This window comes from Marmota monax, unplaced genomic scaffold (genome assembly GCF_021218885.2).
Source record: "Marmota monax isolate L192 unplaced genomic scaffold, Marmota_monax_Labrador192_F-V1.1 WCK01_AAM20220418_F8-fsc00889, whole genome shotgun sequence".
Lineage (NCBI taxonomy): Eukaryota > Metazoa > Chordata > Mammalia > Rodentia > Sciuridae > Marmota > Marmota monax.
Window position 1 is genome coordinate 93,630 of NW_026695250.1, and position 20,304 is coordinate 113,933.

Below are 20,304 nucleotides of genomic sequence, written 5' to 3' on the forward strand. Positions count from 1 at the left end.
ATGGTAAGTATGTATTCAATGTGATGTATCAAATCTGAATCAAGTTTATAACAGTATTTCTGACTGGTATGTTTTCAGCTACACTGAATCATCTAACTGGAAATCTCTCCTTTTTTGCCCTTCTTCTCTACCTGTATGTGAGATTTTCCAGTGCATCTCAATAACATCCACAGATTTTTCTGCTACTCAACCAAGGAATAAAATTTCTTCCTCAAACTTTATGTATTCACTAAAGGATTAAATTACCAAGAAATTGGCCAACATAAGACAGAATAATGACTTGGAAGAATTAAACTTTGAACATTCTAAACATAATGAAGATGGAGTATAGCAATATATAATTGTTTCTCTTTATTTGTAGACTTTTCCATACTGTACTATTTGCAGTCTCACAGGTGTTAATGAGACAAAAAGGAGAAGCAAGTTATTAGCATCTTAATATGAAAACATCCATAAAATGTACATGTTATATTTTATCCAAACTCTATTCCTTTATTGGAATAATCAACCTCTATAAATAGAAGACAAAATGAATATAGAGGAACATTTGTCACAATTTACATCCTGGCAGATTGAAATGTGACACCTTCAAACAAAAGTTAAGTTTTAGAACTAGAACAAGACAAGATGCCCTCTTTCACTACTTCTATTCAATATAGTTTTTGAAACACTGACCAGAGCAATTAGACAGATGAAAAAAATTAAAGGCATATGTATAGGAAATGAAGAACTTAAATTAGCACTATTTGCTGATGATATGATTCTATACCTAGAAGACCCAAAAAGCTCCACCAGAAAACTTCTACAACTAGTAAATAAATTCAGCACAGGAGCAGGATACAAAATCAACACCCATAAATCAAAGGCATTTCTGTATGTCAGTGACAAATCCTCTGAGAAAGAAATGAGAAAAACTACCCCATTTACAATAATCTCAAAAAGTACTTGGGAATCAATGAAAGAGGTGAAAAATCTATACAATGAAAACTAAAGAACCCTAGAGAAAGAAATCAAAGAAGAACTCAAATGATGGAATAATCTACCTTGCACTTGGATAGACAGAATTAATATTATCAAAATGGCCATACTACCAAAAGCACTATAAAAATTTAATGCAATTCTGATGAAAATCCCAATGCTATTCCTCATAGAAATATAAAAAGCAATCAAGAAATTCATGTGGAAAAATAAGAGATCCAGAATAGCTAAAGCAATCTTTAACAGGAAGAGTGACAAGTGGCATCACTATACCAGACCTTAAACTATACTACAGAGCAATAGTAACAAAAAAATAGCATGGTATTGGCACCAAATCAGACTGGTAGACCAATGGTACAGAATAGAGGAAACAGACACTAACCCACTAAATTACAATTATCTTATACTAGACAAAGGTGCCAAAAACATTCATTGGCAAAAAGATAGCCTCTTCCGCAAATGATGCTGGGAAACCTGGAAATCCATATGCAACAAAATGAAAATAAAACCCTTTCTCTCAGAATGCACAACACTCAATTTAAAGTGGACCAAAGACCTAGGAAATAAACCAGAGACTCTATGTCTAATAGAAGAAAAAGTAGTCCCTGATCTTCATCATGTGGGATTAGGCCCCAACTTCCTTAATAAGACTCCTATAGGATAAGAATTAAAACCAATAATTAATAAATGGGATGAATTCAAATTAAAAAGTTTCTTCTCAGCAAAAGAGACAATCTGTAAGGTGAACAGTAAGCCTACATCCTGGGAGCAAATTTCTACCCCTCACACATCAGTTAGAGCACTAATCTCTAGAGGATACAGAGAATTCAAAAAGCTAAGCACCAAAAATCAAATAACTCAATAAATGGGCCAAGGACCTGAACAGACACTTCTCAGAAGAAGATATACAATAAATCAACAAATGTATGAAAAATTGTTCAATCTCTCTAGCAATTAGAGAAATGCAAATCAAAACTATTGTAAGATATCAACTCACTCCAATCAGAATGGCAGCTATTATGAATACAAACAACAAGTGTTGGTGAGGATGCAGGGAAAAGGTACACTCATACATTGCTGATGGGACTGCAAATTGGTGCAACCAATATGGAAAGCAGTATGGAGATTCCTTGAAAATCTGAGAATAGAACCACCATTTGACCCAGCTATCCCTCTCTTCTATCTGTACTCAAAGGACACAAAATCAGCATACTGCAGGGACACAGCCACATCATTGTTTATAGCAGCACACTTCACAATAGCTAAACTGTGGAACCAAGCTAGGTGCCCTTCAGTGGATGAATGGATTTAAAATGTGGCATATATACACAATGGAATTTTACTCAGCAATAAAAGAGAATAAAATCATGGCATTTGCAAGTAAATGGATAGCATGAGAGAAGATATAACTAATTGAAGTTAGCCAATCCCAAAAATACAAATGCCAAATGTTTTCTCTGATATAAGGAGGCTGATTCATAATGGGGTAGGGAGGGCATGGGAGGAATAGAGGAACTCTAGATAGGGCAGAGGAGTGAGAGGGAAAGAGAGAGGGAAGGGAGTTAGCAAGGATGGTGGAATGTGAGGGACATCATTATCCAAAGTACATGTATGAAGACATGAATTTGTGTCAACATACATTATATACAACCAGAGATATGAAAAACTGTGCTGTGTATGTGTAATAAGAATTGTAATGCATTCTGCTATCATTGATTTTTTTTTAAAAGAATCAATAAAAAAGTAAATTTTGGTTAAGTTTCAATTTAAAACATTAGAGAGGTGAATTATAATACTACTTAAGCGTACTGAATGAAAATATTGATGTTAACTTCACTGTATCCTTATTGAATCTTATGTGTAAAAATGTAAGAGAGTTTAATTTTTACATCATTTTAATAATATACAATCATATAGCAAGCATACAGCATAGGCTTTTGTAGCTACATTGAAAATAAAAATTCTCAACTGCCCTGACAAGGTTTTGATGAATTATGATGCATAATTCTATTTATATACATAGTAAATAAACCAATGCTTTTACCTACATGTTTAAAAATGTTCAGTATAGACATGCAATTGTCAAAACATCTTCTGCATGCTGCTTCCAAAGTGTTGAATATGTATTTATTCATGTCCTAGCTTGTTCCAGAAAGGACTGCATGTAATAGAAAGGCACATATGACAAAGTAAAACATAACTCACAAAGATGAGTGTGAACAATGCTAAATGATATAGAGAATTTTTTTTAATTAAGGGTAGATAAATATTCTGGCTTAATGCTGTCTTTCAAATCACTGGGAGTCACACATGTATCAAAGTGAATAAAATTACAAGATGTTGCAATATACCTAAGAAACTGTTAAGTTAAACATATTTTGTTAGATTTTTTTTTACATTTTTAATTTTAGAAGAAATGAATTTCCTGATTTCAAGAAATCTAAAAAAGAAGTGTGCAGAGTTCAGAGTCTCACATCTCTCCTGATATGCTTTCCACATGTTTTGCTGAGTACAGCTTTCTCATTTTAAAGATATAAAATGTATTTGTAAAGTATATGTACTCTTATAAAATGCAAAATGCATGGTAGGAGTTTCTTTTCTTGAAGAAAGACCAGGTTTGGTTTCACAGATATATTCAGTGTACATTTATTACAAGTTTCTAATACACCAGGAATCTTCCAAGGTTCTTATGCCACAGTGAAGCGGAAAGAGGTTAACATACTCTGCCCTCTGAGAACTGATAGGTACGAGGGACAGAAGTTCTTGATAAAAATGCAAAAGCAGCTTCATACATGCAGCTTTGGGTATATGCCTTGCAGGAGAACTGCAAGGGATTGATCCAGTTTGGAGACTGAACTAAGAGAGGGAGAAGAAAAGCATTCTCTATTTGGAAGTTATCTTGACCTGAGCCATCATAGATGAGAGACCAAGGTGGGTGAAGAAGACTGTGGGAAAAGAGGCTATTTCTCATTCTGAAAATGGAAAAGAAATGCAGTTATAAATTCACTGTAGTTGGAAAGAGACAAGTTTATTTATGGAAATGTTACTGGAAAGACACTGGTCTGTCTTCGGAAATCAAGTCAGCATGTTGTAAGTGTGGCAGGAAGTTTTCTGAAATGAAGTTGACAGAAGTGTAGGAAAATCCAGATCTTATAGCAGGAGATGTTCTGTAGGTGATTCTGACGTACATGGCCCCTTTCTCAAATAATTTATTATGGAATTTGATTCAGATAAAATATGAAACCAAAATTCTAATCATGTGTCATAAAATAGAGTTACAGTATTCCATATCTTCATTCTGTTTTTGATTACATCCTAACATTAAAGTCTTTATGTGTCTCAAATGAACAAATCACATGTTATTTAAACTATAATTACTCACTGAAAACCCTATGTTGTTTTTCTTTCATGTTCAGCTCAGAAGAGATGTTTTATGGCATATAACTATATCTGTTATATGACTATGTTATATGACTATATCTATTTATAGAACATAATTACTTGTGTACAAAATTGTCAACATTTTTCTCACTTATATATTTGGAAAAATTAGGAAAACAGTGTTTTATAGTTCCTGGGAAATGTTAAGTACTGACAGGGTTATGAATTTCTTTATTATCAAACAAATATATATTCATATCATTAAGCTGCTCACTGAAAACCCTGTTACACTAAAGTTTTATCTTTTTAAGAATTTTAAAGGGAAATGGACAGCCAGTTAAATAAATAAAAACAAAGGAAGCTAAAAATTACCTTAATACTTTTATATATTTTACTCATTTCCTTAATCTACAAATTTGTAAATTGTAATAATTAATCTAGGATTTATCCTTCTTTTCTAGTAAAAACTACATTGCCATTTAATCTAATAACCTGATAATATAAAGTTCTCTTTTCAAAATAGTTTTTAGTTATATATGGATATAATGCCTTTATTTATTTTTATGTGGTGCTGAGGATTGAACCTAGTGCCTCACACATGCTACATACTCTATCACTGAACTACAACTCCAGCCACCCTCCTTTTTTCTTTTTTCAATAGAGGCTAGCATATAATGAATTCATGCTGAATGGTAGGTTTGGAAATAATATTTTTAGCCAATGAGCAGCTATATAATCCATACATAGTGAAATCTTTGGATGCAATATTAATGGACAACTAAATATAAGTGTGCTAACTACAGTCATATAGATTGCATTTGAGAATTGGTGGATCTAGTAGTCCCTGCATTGACCTAATGCTTAGTCTTGGCAGCTCAGTAAGTGGCATGTCCAGAAGTTGAGGGGCTTGTGATTTGAAATCATATGTTACACACAGAACCACCTGTGAAGTAAGATTGCCACAGGTATTTCAGCTGTATTGAGTCAAGCAACTCCAGGTGAACTGGACACCTCTGTTCAATAACAAAGCTTATAGGAATAAAAAGAGATATAGAATTAGGAGACAAAGAAAGAAAGTTTACACTAATTTTGGGCTGTGGATTTTTAGAACAGAGATCATATGAAAGATGTTAGAATAAAAAGAGACTGGTGAATACTGACTATGAATTATGTTCTTATAACATAATTTGAGAAAGGGGCCATGTACATCAGAATCACCTACAGAACATCTCCTGCTATAAGATCTGGATTTTCCTACACTTCTGTCAACTTCATTTCAGAAAACTTCCTGCCACACTTAAAACATGCTGACTCTTAACAGAGTATTAAAGTGTAACTATAACATGCAGAAAATCATGTGTATGCTTGAGAAATTGAGGATGTAATATTAGGATGTTTGTTTTTGTATTAAAATTTTTTTAGCAAATGTTGATGAAAATAACAACTAATACTCTTCATGCATAATTAATGCTGTTGATACTAGTATGAGTGCAAGGGATAGATTATGCGTATTTTTTTCATATATATGTACACATATACATATATACAGTTTATATTTTTCTATACATTTACATGTTTTGAGTTTTTGAAAATTAAATATATATTCAGAGTTACTAATTTTAGAATGTATATGTTCTTTTTTATCAATCAATAAATATATATATATATATATATATATATATATATATATATATATATTTAGAAAATATAAAGAATAAAACTATTATCTGCATAATGGAAAGAAGGAAAGGACAGTAAAGAGAGGAGTCGTGAGAGATGTTATCTCCTGAATGTTTGTGTCCACCCCAAATTCATGTTGAAAACAAGTGTCCAGTTGAATGACTTTGGGGAGGTGATTATGTCATGAGGACTGCACCCTCATAAATGGGATTAATGTTGTCATTAAATAGGTCCTTGGAGCTGACTTGACTTTCCACCACAGCCAGCAGGTGCCATCTATGTATCAGAAAGCACAAGCTAACCAAAATGCATGGCATTTTATTTTTTGGCATCCCAGCTGCTAGTGAGAAAAAAAAAATTCTGTTGTTTTATTAGCAACTTAGTCTGTGACATTCTGTTATACAAGCCTAAATGAACCAAAACTAATATGGGAGGGGGTGGAAGAAGAGAAGAGGAGGAGCTCATGAGTTCATCATAAACTTCCTATTGCTTTATAGTACATAGTTGGCTTATTCATGAGGTGTTCTTCCATAATTGATAATTACCTTTGTATGCAAAATGTGCCAATTATAACATTTTTGCTCTGTGTCTACAGCTTGACCCTTTGGTCAATCCTGATATATGTTCTCAGCTCAAGACATTATTTACAGAAGTTTGTATTTCAATTTCTTAACCAGGCATTGGCCAATATTCAGGTCTCCCTTGTGCCAGCTAAACTGACTTTGCTCTTCTTTGCTCCTTCTGAAAATAGGAACTAACTTATTTAATGCATAGAGATCACAGCAAGATCTCTAACTCAACTGTAGAAAAACTTGAAAACTTAGTTATAAACTTTTTTTCTAAACATGGGCTCTCTTGGCCAATGCTATTATATTTAAATCATAGGAATTACATCACATCATTTCCTGCACATCACCAGAATGGAATATGGCAGTGATAATAACTAATACTCCTCATGTGTAATTAATGTTGTTGATACTAATATGAATATAAGGGATAGCCTGTGCCCATTTCACAAAGGCAGAAACTGAGAATCAGAAATCAACTACCTTGGCTAACCCTAAAGCCAATCTGATTAAATATCTAAACTGGTTTTTATTTTAAATTTCTCTGATTCCAAAATTATTCACAAAATTAATCACAGATTCAATCTTAAATTAGCAGAACTCTAATTTACATAGATTCCTATTAGAAAAATGATTACAGTATGATTTCCAGGACATAGATTAATCAGTTATGAGGCACAACACCTTGTATTTTCTTTGTCACAATACAAGTTGATAATAGTTACACCTTTAGGCTACTCTAGATATTTATCAGATTGTTTCCAGAGCACTTGGTTTGGAGATATTTTGGATCAACAAACATTATGGGAACCATAGCGGTTTCATTGGGAAATTTCCCAGCAATTCAGTCAAATCCCTGGCCTTACACTAGGAAATTTAAGAAACATCTGTCACTATGGATGGCAGCCTTAGAAAGCCCTGTTGCACTGTGCCTGGACTTTGAATTATGTACTGACCTTAACTAGAAGCAGGACTTAGCAATGAACTTGTTGCTGAGAATCATGGTTAAGTATCTAGAAAGGTTCATATTTCCTGAATATATGTCAGGGGTCAGTAACTAACTGACCCTTATCCTTTATTAGTTATTCTAAGGCATGTTTAAAAATCTCATGGGCTTGAAATACATCAGACTTTCTGACCTATTATTTTCCTGTTTGTATTAGAAATGGTAGACTTGACATATACTCTTATATTGGTAGGGTTTTGTTTATGTCTGTCTCCATGCCTTTTAGTATTATGCTGCTATTCAGAGGAGGGGGGACAAATATTTTACAGGTAAAACATTACTAAAAAATAGACTTATTATTTTAAAAAGAGGCACCACTCTGTAAGAACTTATCAAAGCAAATTGATAAGACCACATAGAAAATTCTGTAAATTTGGTTCAACTGGATGTCACCTTCTACTGATTTTATATTAAGCACTGACTCTAGTCCTGCTACAAGGATATCTGGCTTATTTAACTTTTATGACATATCCTCTAAATCCTGAATATTCATTTCTGCTTAACAGTTTTGTAACTTATATTAATTGATATTTGTACAATTCCCTCTTTAATATTTTAAATACATGTATCCTTTCTTTTACAGCAACAAATGTGTATTTCCATTCATTTGCCTGGTCTAAAAATCCAATTCCTCAATGCTTCTATAATTATCATCAAATCCTGAACACACATTTCTATAGAATGAATGTCTTCTTGACACAATGACTCCATTGCAACTCAATTTCATTTTTTCTAAATTTTTCCCCACTGTTTATTACTTCTCTCTTTCTCCCAATGAACATAGAGAGGATTGAGTTATCAACTGTGCCATGATTTAGAACAATAAAACATTTTTAATTGTCAGAAACTGAGAACACTCAAATTATTTTTGTTTCACTTTACTGTCTTCTTTCAAAATGAAAGCAAAACCCCTTTAACATAGTTGTTTTGTGACATGGATACTGAGAAGCACCACATTGTCTTTGGAGAAAGCCCAGAAAAAAAATTATTTTACCTACAATGATATTTTCCATAGCTTTTGAGTAGTTAGTCATTTTTTTAAAAGTGGTTTATGTTTGCTTTGTCTTTTATTTTAATTATGGTTATGTTTATACAAATAAAATGAGGTTAGCTTACCAAAATGTCACAATAAATCTTTTATTTCATTCAGAAGGAAGACTGGATACTTCAAATGGCCATTTTACAAGAAATTAAAAATTAGGTACTTACATGTAAAATACATTTTAAAAAATGTTTTGCATATATAACTATTGAGAGAAAATTGTAAAGAAAAATAAAACCAGGGAAAATGGAGAGTTGTTATGTAATGATTAAAATTTCAATTCATTAAGAAGGTAAAACAGTTGTAAATATATATGCACTTGAGAACATAGTATAAAAAGTAAAAGAGAAACAAAAAAAAATTCAATGGAAGATAATTACTCTGTCAATGATTGGTTGAGCAAAAAGATATTTTAAAAAAATACAAAATAGAAATACTAAAGGTTAAGAACTTGAGCGGGCTGGCGATGTAGCTCAAGCGGTAACATGCTTATCTGGCATGCACAGGGCGCTGGGTTCAATACTAAGCACCACATAAAAATAAAATAAAGATGTGGTGTCCACTGTAAACTGAAAAATAAATATTAAAAAATTCTCTCTCTCTCTCTGTCTCTCTCTCTTAAAAAAATAAAAAAACCCTTGAGCACTAATTTCCAAGATAAATAAAAAAACTCAAAAACACTTAACACCAAAACAACAAATAACTCAAAAACGTTCAACATCACTAGCAATTAGAGAAATGCAAATATTTCATTTCACTGCAATCAAAATGGCAATTATCATGAATATAAACAATAAGTGTTGGTGAAGATAAAGGGTAAAAAACACACTCATGCATAGGTGGTAGGACTGCAAAATGGTGCAAACACTCTGGAAAGCAGTATGGAGATTCCTTAGAAAACTTGGAATGAAACCTCCATTTGACCTAGCTATCCTACTCTTCAGTTTGTACACAAAGGATTAAAATCAGCACATTATAGAGAAGCAGCCAAATCAATGTTTATAGCAGCTCAATTAATAATAGCTAAACTGTGGAACCAACCTAGATAGTCTCCATCAGATGAATGGATAAAAAAAAATGTGGTATATATACACAGTGGAATAGTACTTAGCCTTCAAGAATAATGAAATTATGGCATTTGCAGGTATATGGATGGAGCTGGAGAATATCATGCTATGCAAGGTAAGCCAATCCTAAAAAAAAAAAAAAAGGCCAAATGTTTTCTCTGATATGTGGGTGCTGATCCATAATGAAGGAGAGGGTGGGAGAGTAGAGGAACTTTGGATTAGGCAGAGGGAAATGAGGAAAGGGGAGAGGGTATGGGGGTGTGTGGGAAAGATTGTGGAATGAGAGGGACATTATTACCCTTTGTACATGTATTATTGCACGAATGGTGTGAGTCTGCATCCTGTACAACCAGAGTAATGAAAAGTTGTGCTCCATTTTGTACAAAAGTCAAAATGCATTCTGCTCTCATATATAACCAATTAGAACAATAAAAAATTAAAAAGAGAAAATAATCGTTGTTCTTCTTAAGAAACTCATCTAGGTTCATTAGAGATATTGGTCTGTAGTTTTCTTTCTTTGAAGTGTCTTTGTCTGGTTTAGGTATCAGGGTGATGTTGGCCTCATAGAATGAATTTGGAAGTTCTCCCTCCTTTTCTATTTCCTGAAGTAGCTTGAAAAGTATTGGTATTAGTTCTTCTTTAAAGGTTTTGTAAAATTCTGCTGTATACCCATCCGGACCTGGGCTTTTCTTAGTTGGTAGTCTTTTTATGGTTTCTTCTATCTCCTCAACTGATATTGGTCTGTTTAGGTTTTCTATATCCTCCTGACTCAATCTGGGCAGATCATATGACTTAAGAAATTTATCTATGCCTTCACTATCTTCTAATTTATTGAAGTATAAGGATTCAAAATAGTTTTTGATTATCTTCTGTATTTCTGAAGTGTCTGTTGTGATATTGCCTTTTTCATCCCGTATGCTAGTAATTTGAGTTCTCTCTCTTCTTCTCTTCGCTAGCATGGCTAAGGGTCTGTCGATTTTGTTTATTTTTTCAAAGAACCAACTTTTAGTTTTGTCAATTTTTTCAATTGTTTCTTTTGTTTCGATTTCATTAATTTCAGCTCTGATTTTAATTATTTCTTGCCTTCTACTTCTTTTGCTGTTGTTTTGCTCTTCTTTTTCAAGGATTTTGAGATGAAGTATGAGATCATTTATTTGTTGGTTTTTTCTTTTTTTAAGGAATGAACTCCAAGCAATGAATTTTCCTCTTAGAACTGCTTTCAATGTGTCCCATAGATTCCGATATGTTGTGTCTGTGTTTTCATTTATCTCTAAGAATTTTTTCTTTATCACAGACTGCTCCAGGAGTTCATTCCAGGCTCATCCATGGCCTGCAGATCTTCCAGGCCACATGGTGCCGCCAGCCCGGGAAGACCAAGGGGTGCCTCAGCTAGGCATTGTGTACCATTGGCCAGGCTGTGCAGTAGCCGCAGCACTGCAGAGGTGCAGTCACAGAGCTGGTCGGGACTCAGAGCGCTGGCGGGCGGCGCCAGCAAGCCTGTGGAGGTTGCGGCTGCGCCAGGAGCATCAGGCCTCTCTGTATGGGTCCCCGGCCTTGGGGAAAGGTGGCGGCGGCGGCGGGGGCCTGGCCCTGGGCAATGGCGGCTGCCAGGCGCCATAGGGTCGGGCGGCCCTGCTGCCGCTGGCATGTGGTAGAGCGGTGGTGCTGGTCTGTAGACTGCCTGGGGCCGAGAGGACAGATGGGCCCCGCCAACCGCTGCGCGTGGGGGCACTCCATGGCAGAGTAAGTGTGCACCAGCAAGAGGCGGGTAGTGCGGGGTGTGAGACATGGCGGCGGCAGAGCTATTGCCCAACGGCGAGGGCTGCTAGAAGAGGGGTGGGAAGCGGACACAGCTGGCTAGGGTCGCGGCGCAGCACCTGGGTACCACCCAGCCCTGAGCCCAGCCGACTTAAAGTCCTCACCTGTGAGTACCCTGAGGATGGTCCAAGGAAGCCGAAAGGACCTGCCGCTGATGGCACTTGGAAAAGTCTGTCAACCGGGGTACCCAGCCTGCTCCATGCATTCCAGGAATAATGGGCTGCCTTGCATTTCAGTGAGTTTGTGTGTGAGCGTGTACATGTGTTTTACCATGCTCAACTCCTGTAGTGGCTGTCCATCACTGAGGCTCCTACAGAGCACTTTATACTTGGCAGTGATTTAATTACTGTTGTTTCAACAACAGGAAGAGTGAAGTCAACCAAATGTGTTAATTTTTGGAAACAAGGCAAGTGCTTTTATTAAATTTAGAACTAAATATTTTGAAGATTATGCAGTCAAAAGTATTAATTAAGTTGGAAAAAGTGCCTGCCAACAACATTTTTGGTGCTCCTTGGGGAGAAGACAGTTGGAGGTGTTACTGGAACTATATCAAGTTCAGGACATCAAATCTAATTGTGCTTAAAGAAACCTCATTTTTCTGAGCTTCATATGAATGGTGAAAAAGTCCTGCTTCATAAGTAAGCACAGTTTGCTTTGGATTGATGCTTTCAGAAATGGTTAACCATGGGAACTCTTTGCTCAGGCAGAATCTGCTCAAGATGGTGTCAGAGAAGTTTCTGCTCCTCCCTAAAACTTGTCAGAGAGTGAAATTTGCTTGGTACTCTATTTCCAGTATTTACTCTTTGTAATTCAAGGCATTTTTCGTAATTTTCTATAACTTAAATATCAACTCATAAGATTCTAAATTCTTATTTTATGGGGGGAATAAAGATGGAGAATATATACTGATGATTGTAAGGAGTAGAGGAAAAGAGGAAAGAAAAAATTACAATTTTTTGGTAACCTTAATTGTGGTTTTACATTTGCACACATGTGAATATACACACTCTCACAGTCTCAGTCACTTACTTATGCATTGCTCACCTAATCTTATTTTTTTTTTGTAGTTGGCTGTTCACATCCTATCTCTGATCTTTAACTTTTAGTGTTTTCAAGGCTCCATTTTATATATTTATGAATCTAGTAGACCCCATCCCAGTAAACACTCTTAATTATCATCAATTGCCCCAGATTGGCTTTCTCAAATTTAAACACATTTGCCAGTTCATTTTTCAATGATGAATTTTATTGAATTACTCCTAGTTATTGATGCAAGCTCATTCAGAATATGTGAGTAATAAATGTATTACTCTCTAGAAATAAGTAATAGATCAAACAATTAATAAATATTAAATAAGATCAAAATAAGTAATAGATAAAAATCCCTTTGGTTTAGTATTTTACTGGTAAAATTTAAAATAGTTCTAAATAAATTAGAAGCTCTTTCAAACTCAAATTATTTAACTCTATGTTTAAGGTAATTATTGGAATCATTTCTGTTCCCTTGGGTGCAGTTGTGCATTTTAGAGTGAGCTAGTTTGCAGATTGTAGTCATCTATGTTGATGTTTCTGTAATGATAATGAACCAACTATGTCATCACCTCTCAGATCTTAACCTCCTTTATTTACATAACATTTGCTTCTCACTTTCACTATCCTTGCCATTTTTGAATTAATACATCATACTACTTTTGGTTTCTCCTATGACCACCCCTCTTTCCTATGTAAAGGTAATCTTCTTCCCATACTCTCTTCCCCATTTTGAGTCACCCCCCTTATATCAGAGAAGACATTCAGCATTTGTTTTTTTGGGGGGATTGGCTAACTTCACGTAGCATAATCTGCTCTAATGCCATCCATTTCCCTGCAAATGCCATGATCTTATTATTTTTTTATTGCTGAGTAATATTCCATTGTGTATACATGCCATATTTTTTTTTATCCACTCATCCATTGAAGGGCATCTAGGTTGGCTCCACAGTCTAGCTATTGTGAATTGTGCTGCTATAAACATTGATGTGGCTGTGTCCCTGTAGTATGATGATTTTTAGGTCTTTTGGGTATAGTCCGAGAAGAGGAATAGCTGGGTCAAATGGTGGTTCCTTTCCCAGCTTTCCAAGGAATCTCCACACTGCTTTCCAAATTGGCTGCATCAATTTACAGTCCCAGCAGCAGTGTATGAGTGTACCTTTTTCCCCACATCCTTGCCAGCATTTGTTGCTGTTTGTCTTCATCATGGCTGCCATTCTTACTGGAGTGAGATGGTATCTTAGAGTAGTTTTAATTTGCATTTCTCTGATTGCTAGGGATGATGAGCATTTTTTTCATATATTTGTTGATTGATTGTATATCCTCTTCTGAGAAGTGTCTGTTCAAGTCCTTGGCCCATTTGTTGTTCGGTTTATTTTTTTTATATTTTTTTCTGTTTAGCTTTTGAGTTCTTTGTATACCCTAGAGATTAGAGCTCTACCTGGTGTGTGAGGGGTAAAAAATTGTTCCCAGGATGCAGGATCCCTATTCACCTCACATAGTATTTCTCTTGCTGAGAAAAAACTTTTAGTTTGAATTTATCCCATTTGTTGATTCTTGGTTTTAATTCTTGTGCTATAGGTGTCTTATTAAGGAAATTGGGAAAACTGGAAATCCTTATGCCACAAAATGAAATTGAATCCCTATCTCTCACCATGCACAAAAGTTAACTCAAAATGGATCAAGGATCTAGGAATCAAACCAGAGACTCTGCATCTAATAGAAGAAAAAGTAGGTTCTAATCTCCATCACATGGTGTTAGACCCCAATTTTCTGGACCTGTGTCTTAGGAGCCCTCTTCCCCATGAGCAGTTTTAGCCTTCCCGGACTTCCTGAGCCTTGTCAAGTGCATCATCTGAGGCTCTTTCCCTCCTCTACTTCTGCTCAACCAGTTGACCACAGAGAATTACTCCATTCAAATTCCTAAGGTTTTACAAAGCAACTGGAAGCATGATGACAAGCTCCTGACCCTCCAGACTCACCTCATTCTAAAGGCCAGGACACTGGACACAGAGTCTTGCAGTTTCACGAGTGGGAAACATCAATAGAGGACCCAGAGCATGAACTGGCTATAGCAGATGCTCAGGGTCCTACTGTAGCTATGCAAAGTTTGAATGTAAACACCAGTGAAATGAGGGGTCAAGACATTTTTTGGGGATTGGGGGTTAGTGCAGCAGGCCTGGGTGGGACTGGGAAGACATTCCATGAAGAGCTCAGGCAGGTATAGAAGAACTTAAATTCCCTTCACAGAGTTCAGTGGGGCCATAAGTGGTGTGTGCCTCTGGGCCATTTTGAAATAGTTTCTCAGATTTACAGGTCAGTGGCTTGACAGATGCAACTCTATTCCAACTCCTCATCAATTATCTCTGTTTCCTTCCCCTGCTGGCCATGACCAGTTAGCCATGGTTCTCATCAGTCACACAATCATGGGTATAAAAAGCCAATTCTCTAAGCAGTGTGGCTTGAATTTTATGAACAGAATATTTCTTTCATCCATTCAAATCTTCAAAATACACACTTGGGTGTTCATGAGGTATTCAACACCAACTCAAGCCTTTTTAAAAAAAAATGGGGCAAAACAGGAAACTCAGACACTGAAAACAGGCTTCTTCAGCTCTTCTTTCACTTATCTAATATGCTCATTATTTCCCACAGTCTTCATTCATGTCATTGATATTAAATCTGTTGTGTTTCTTCTTTTTTTTTGAAATAGTGATATAAAGGACAGTGTGATAATGTTGTTTCTCATAATTCTACAATTGTTTTTTTTAAATAATGGTTTATTGTAATGAATGATGGAGGTAAGATTTTCAAAGTAAGCCTTATTTTCTAGACTAAGATATGTTCAGGGTTCTTGTACAATCTTGGGCAGTGCTTTACCACTGAACTTCATCCCTAACCCCATGCAATCAGTTTTGCACTCCTTCAAAATGGCTAGACTCTACATGCACATATAATCCAACTAGCTCAAATTCAATTTGTGCAGACTGGCTATGGAAAGGAGCAGTTAAATGTCCTTCTGCCCTACCATCTGTCCATTATTATTATAAATCCTTAGGCTAATACTGATTGCTGAGCAAAGAAAACACACACACACAAAAAACATGTCTGAGTATATCTGAAAAGCTTCAGAAAACAGAAGCACTTCCACCCAATCGGGAAACCTTGAAGTAATGGCAAAGACCCAGTCTGCTTCCTTTAGAGCTTTTCTGTCTTCACCCAAGGTGGCCCTTGGCAGTGTCACACCTAATGTGTGTCCCCTCAATATTACAGGCTAAGTTTATCCATGATACATGTTTTTAAAGTATATCAACTGAAAGTATGCCATATATTACAAACAGGGAGAGAGAGAGAGAGAGTAAAATTGTTCTAATGAAATTGGTGGACAAAGTCAAGCCTTGATTAAAGGTATAACAAACACATTCAAAGAAAACATCTGTGCATATGTGTGTGTGTGTGTGTGTGTGTGTGTGTGTGTGTGTGTATATATATATATATATATATATATATATATATATATAGAGAGAGAGAGAGAGAGAGAGAGAGGGGGCACTCTAATCTGCCAGTCTAGGTGTTTCTTTTAAATATATTTTTAGTTGTTGATAGGCCTTTATTTTGTTCATTTATTTATATGTGTTGCTGAGAATCAAACCCAGTGCCTCACATGTGCTAGGCAAGCATTCTACCACTGAGCCACAACCCCATCCTAAGTCTATGTCTTTTGATTGGTGAGTTTAGGCCATTAACATTCAGGATTATTATTGAGAAATGATTTGTCTTCCTCTTCATTTTTGTTTAATTTTTTTGTAATAAACTTGGCTTAGTTTCTCCTTTGATTGGTTTTTCCTTTAATGTAGTACTTCCCTTTGCTGATTTTCATTGTTGTTTTTCATTTCTTCCTCATGGAATATTTTGCCATGAGGATATTCTATAATGAAGTTAAACTAGTTGTAAATTAGTTTAACTTTGGTTTTTCATGGGAGGTTTTTATTTCTTCTTCAAATCTAAGGCTTAATTTTGCTGGATATAAGATTCTTGGTTGGTGTCTATTTTCTTTGAGAGGTTGGTATATGTTTTTCCAGGATCTTCTAGCCTCCAGGATCTGAGTTTAAAAAATGTGCAGATATCCTAATTGGTTTCCTCCTGTATATATACAATTCATTTCTCTTGTGGCTTTTAGAATTCTTTCCTTATTCTTAATGCTTGGTATTTTCATTATAATATGCTTTTTGTGGCTCTGTTGTGATTTTTGTACATTTGGCATCCTGTAATCCTCTTGTATTTGATTTTCCAATTCATTCTTTTTTTTTAAGTTTTAAACAACACTTATCATTTATTTTTCATTAAATAGATAATGACATGTATCAACTTTTACTAGACAACAAAGCAAATAAATTTAACAGCTTGAATAGTCTACTGTGACTTTTTCCACATTAAGAAATCTTCCAATGATATTGGTATCTACATTCAAGACTTTTGTTAGGCCAAAATTGAAAGGGAATCTGGAAAGCAATTAAGCAATAGGTAAAAAATATGGAAGTTATAATAACCAAGGGCATTGTTTATGCTAGGAAGTCATAATGCATTTTAAAACTGAAATATATGCAAAACTAAGCCAACACATAACAAGGAGCTGGTGGAATATGGAAAGATCTGGATTATGAGGAGGGTTCAGGGTCAAAATGGGAAGACCTTAGATTGTATATAATAAGATTATTGATATGTAGGCACTTATCTGTTATACCTGTGTACTGCCATACACCTAAGATGGCTCTTAAAACCTGGGGAGAGAGAGAGAGAGAGAGAGAGAGAGAGAGAGAGAGAGAGAGAGAGAGAGAGAACAACAGTATGTAATAGAACAATGCCTCTGCTGTGGCAGGGTATTATGTAAGGCATCCAGAAGCGTGGACTGTAATGGATGGTTGATTGTGTTGTCCAGATCTCTCATTAAAGGAAACACTCAATTACTTTTTCATGCGGGTGGTAAAATATTCCTGCCCCTGTCTTCAAGGTAGGTCAATTCTGGAGGGAACATCTAGTTCCATAGTTCCCTAAGGAGTTTACTAAAGCTTTTGTTGTGACTGTACTGCAGCTCAACCCCTCTTCTGCAAGTCCTACTTATATCATTTCGAAACAGAATTCTTTCTTTTTTTTAATTGCTATATAGCATACATAGTATAAAAGTTTCCTTTTTAACAGATTTTAAAGAGATCATTAAGTGGTCTTAACTACTCTAACCTTGTTTTCAAGAATTATCAAAATCCATTTCCAGAACATATTTATTATTCCAAGTTGAAACTATACATAGTAATTCATAGCCTCCTATTCTCTCCACTTTCAGCTGTGGAAACTCCATTCTTTCCCTGTGGATTTGACTACTCTAAGTACATCATGTGTAAGAGCCCACTGTTGTTTTATGTAGGGTTTATTGCCCTTAGCACATTGTCTTTAGGCATGGTCGTGTTGCAAAATATCAGAATTTCTTTCCCTTTCATGATTGAATACTATGTTATTGTGTTTATATGCTCCATTTTGTTAATTCATCCATTTGTGAATACATGGGTCACTTCCATCATTTGTCTACTGGAATGATGCTGCTATGGACGTGACTATGCACATATCCTCTCAAGTTCTGCCTTTCAGTTCTGTTGAATATGCAGAAGTGGAATTGCTGGATTATATCCAATTCATTCTTTATGTTTGGAAATTTTTCTGATATTATTTCATTGAAGAGATTCGTCACTCCTTTGGTTTGTAACTCTATTCCTTTTTCTATCCCAATAATTCTTAAATTTGGTGTTTTTATGTTATCTTATAATTCTTTAATGTTCTGCTCATGGTTTCTTACCATCTTCACTGTGTGGTCAACATTATTTTCAAGATTATATATTTTGTCTTCATTGTCTGGGGTCCTACCATTCAAGTGATCTAATCTGTTGGTGGTGCTTTGTATTGAGTTTTTAAATTTTGTTTATTGTTTTATTTTATGGATTTCTGTTTTTTAATTTTTTTCAGAACCTTTGTCTCCTTATTGAAGTAATGTTTTGCTTTCTGTATTTGCTTATGTAGTGCTTTGTCAAAATGATCTTTTGCTGCTTGTATTTGCTGTGTTATATCATTCTTTAATTCACAGAACATTTTAATTATGTACATCCTGAACTCCTTATTTGTCATTTCTTCTGTTGTGCTTTCCATGGATTCTAGTAATGTAGTATTTTGGTTTATTGGGGGAACTTTATTCCCTTGCTTTTTCATGTTGTTCATGTGTTTTTTCCTTCTAGCACTGCAGATCTGAGGCATTACAGTTTTTACCCTATAGGCTTATGGTGTCTCTTCAGGGTTCCAATACGTCTCCTTTAAGGGGGAGAAGAATATTAAGAGATGCCAATACAAACCATATACAGCCTTCAACCAAATAGATGCAATTAAGACACTTACAGTTTTGTTCCAATATACAGAAATGGTAAATTCAATTATTATCTACAATACAAAGAGTAGGTTTGCAAAAGGGTCTACAGTTTCTGACGGTTGACAAAGAATTAGGGGTGAGGTGTAGGCTGCATTGTTGAGGGGGAAGGAGGTGAAGATAGATACAGATTTATTAGACCTTACGAAGCATGAAAAAGGAATCTAAAGAAGCTGGTCAATAGCAGGAGAAGAGAGAGAAAGTGATTTTGGGAGCTAAATGGGAAGACAATAGAGAGAGTAAAAAAAACATAAGTATTAAGAAAAAAATTCAAAAAATGTAAAAATAGGAGATAAAAGAATATACAACACAACTGTAATATACTGTTCAGACATCCCAGTCCTCAGTAGCCTAATTCATGAAAAGCATTTGGTTTCATAAATGTTGAGTATGTGAGAAAAAGAAAAGAGAAAAAAAAATCTTGAAGAAAGATACAAGGATTGTAATAATTGGAGATAGTATTTTCTTGCTTCCCTTCTCATCCATTAGGTGGGGTTGTCTATTGTTTGCTGGTATATACACCCTCGGGATGGTGAAAGTTATTAGTGTTGGAGGGTTGTCTTGGGAGCAGAACTCCTGGAGATGGGATAGAGCATTTGCTCATCCCCAATGTGAGACTAAACTCCAAGGATCTCCTTTGGGGCCTGCTTGTGTGATATGGGCACCTGATCTTATCTCCTTATATCCACTGTAGACCTCACAATTCCTGGTCTCTAATTTAGTCTCTAAACTATATCTCACTCACCCCTCCCTTTCTACTTCCCAATCAGGAACATTTCTCTCTGGAGGTCTTGTGGGCTGCACTCTAGGTGCTGCACACCTGTTGTGGAGAGGTGTTTTGTATTGGGCAGTTCAGGACAAGGTTTTGTGAGTTACGGACCAGCAGCATAGCCGCAAGCACTGTGCAAGGTTAGCGGCTGTCAAAGAAAGGGGGGGAGTTGGGGACTATAGATACCTTGACATTGCTCCTAAGCCCCAGCTGGTGTCCCAAACTAGGAGTTGCACCAAATAAAGATGGCAACAAAAGTCTCCTAAGATGGAGGTGGCTGTTTTCAGAAATGGAGTGTCAGATTGGGTGGTGCCAGGTGGTGGTATTGGGAGGCGTGTTCAGAGATGCAGCATGTGGCATGCGGTATTGTGGCTGGTGGCTGTCTCCAGACCTTGTGCAGTGTCCCCAGGTTAGGTGACTATGGCAGTGATCACAGTGTCCCAAGATAGAGGCGACTGTGGGCCCTCATCCACATTGGTAGATGGGGGTCAACACACGAGTG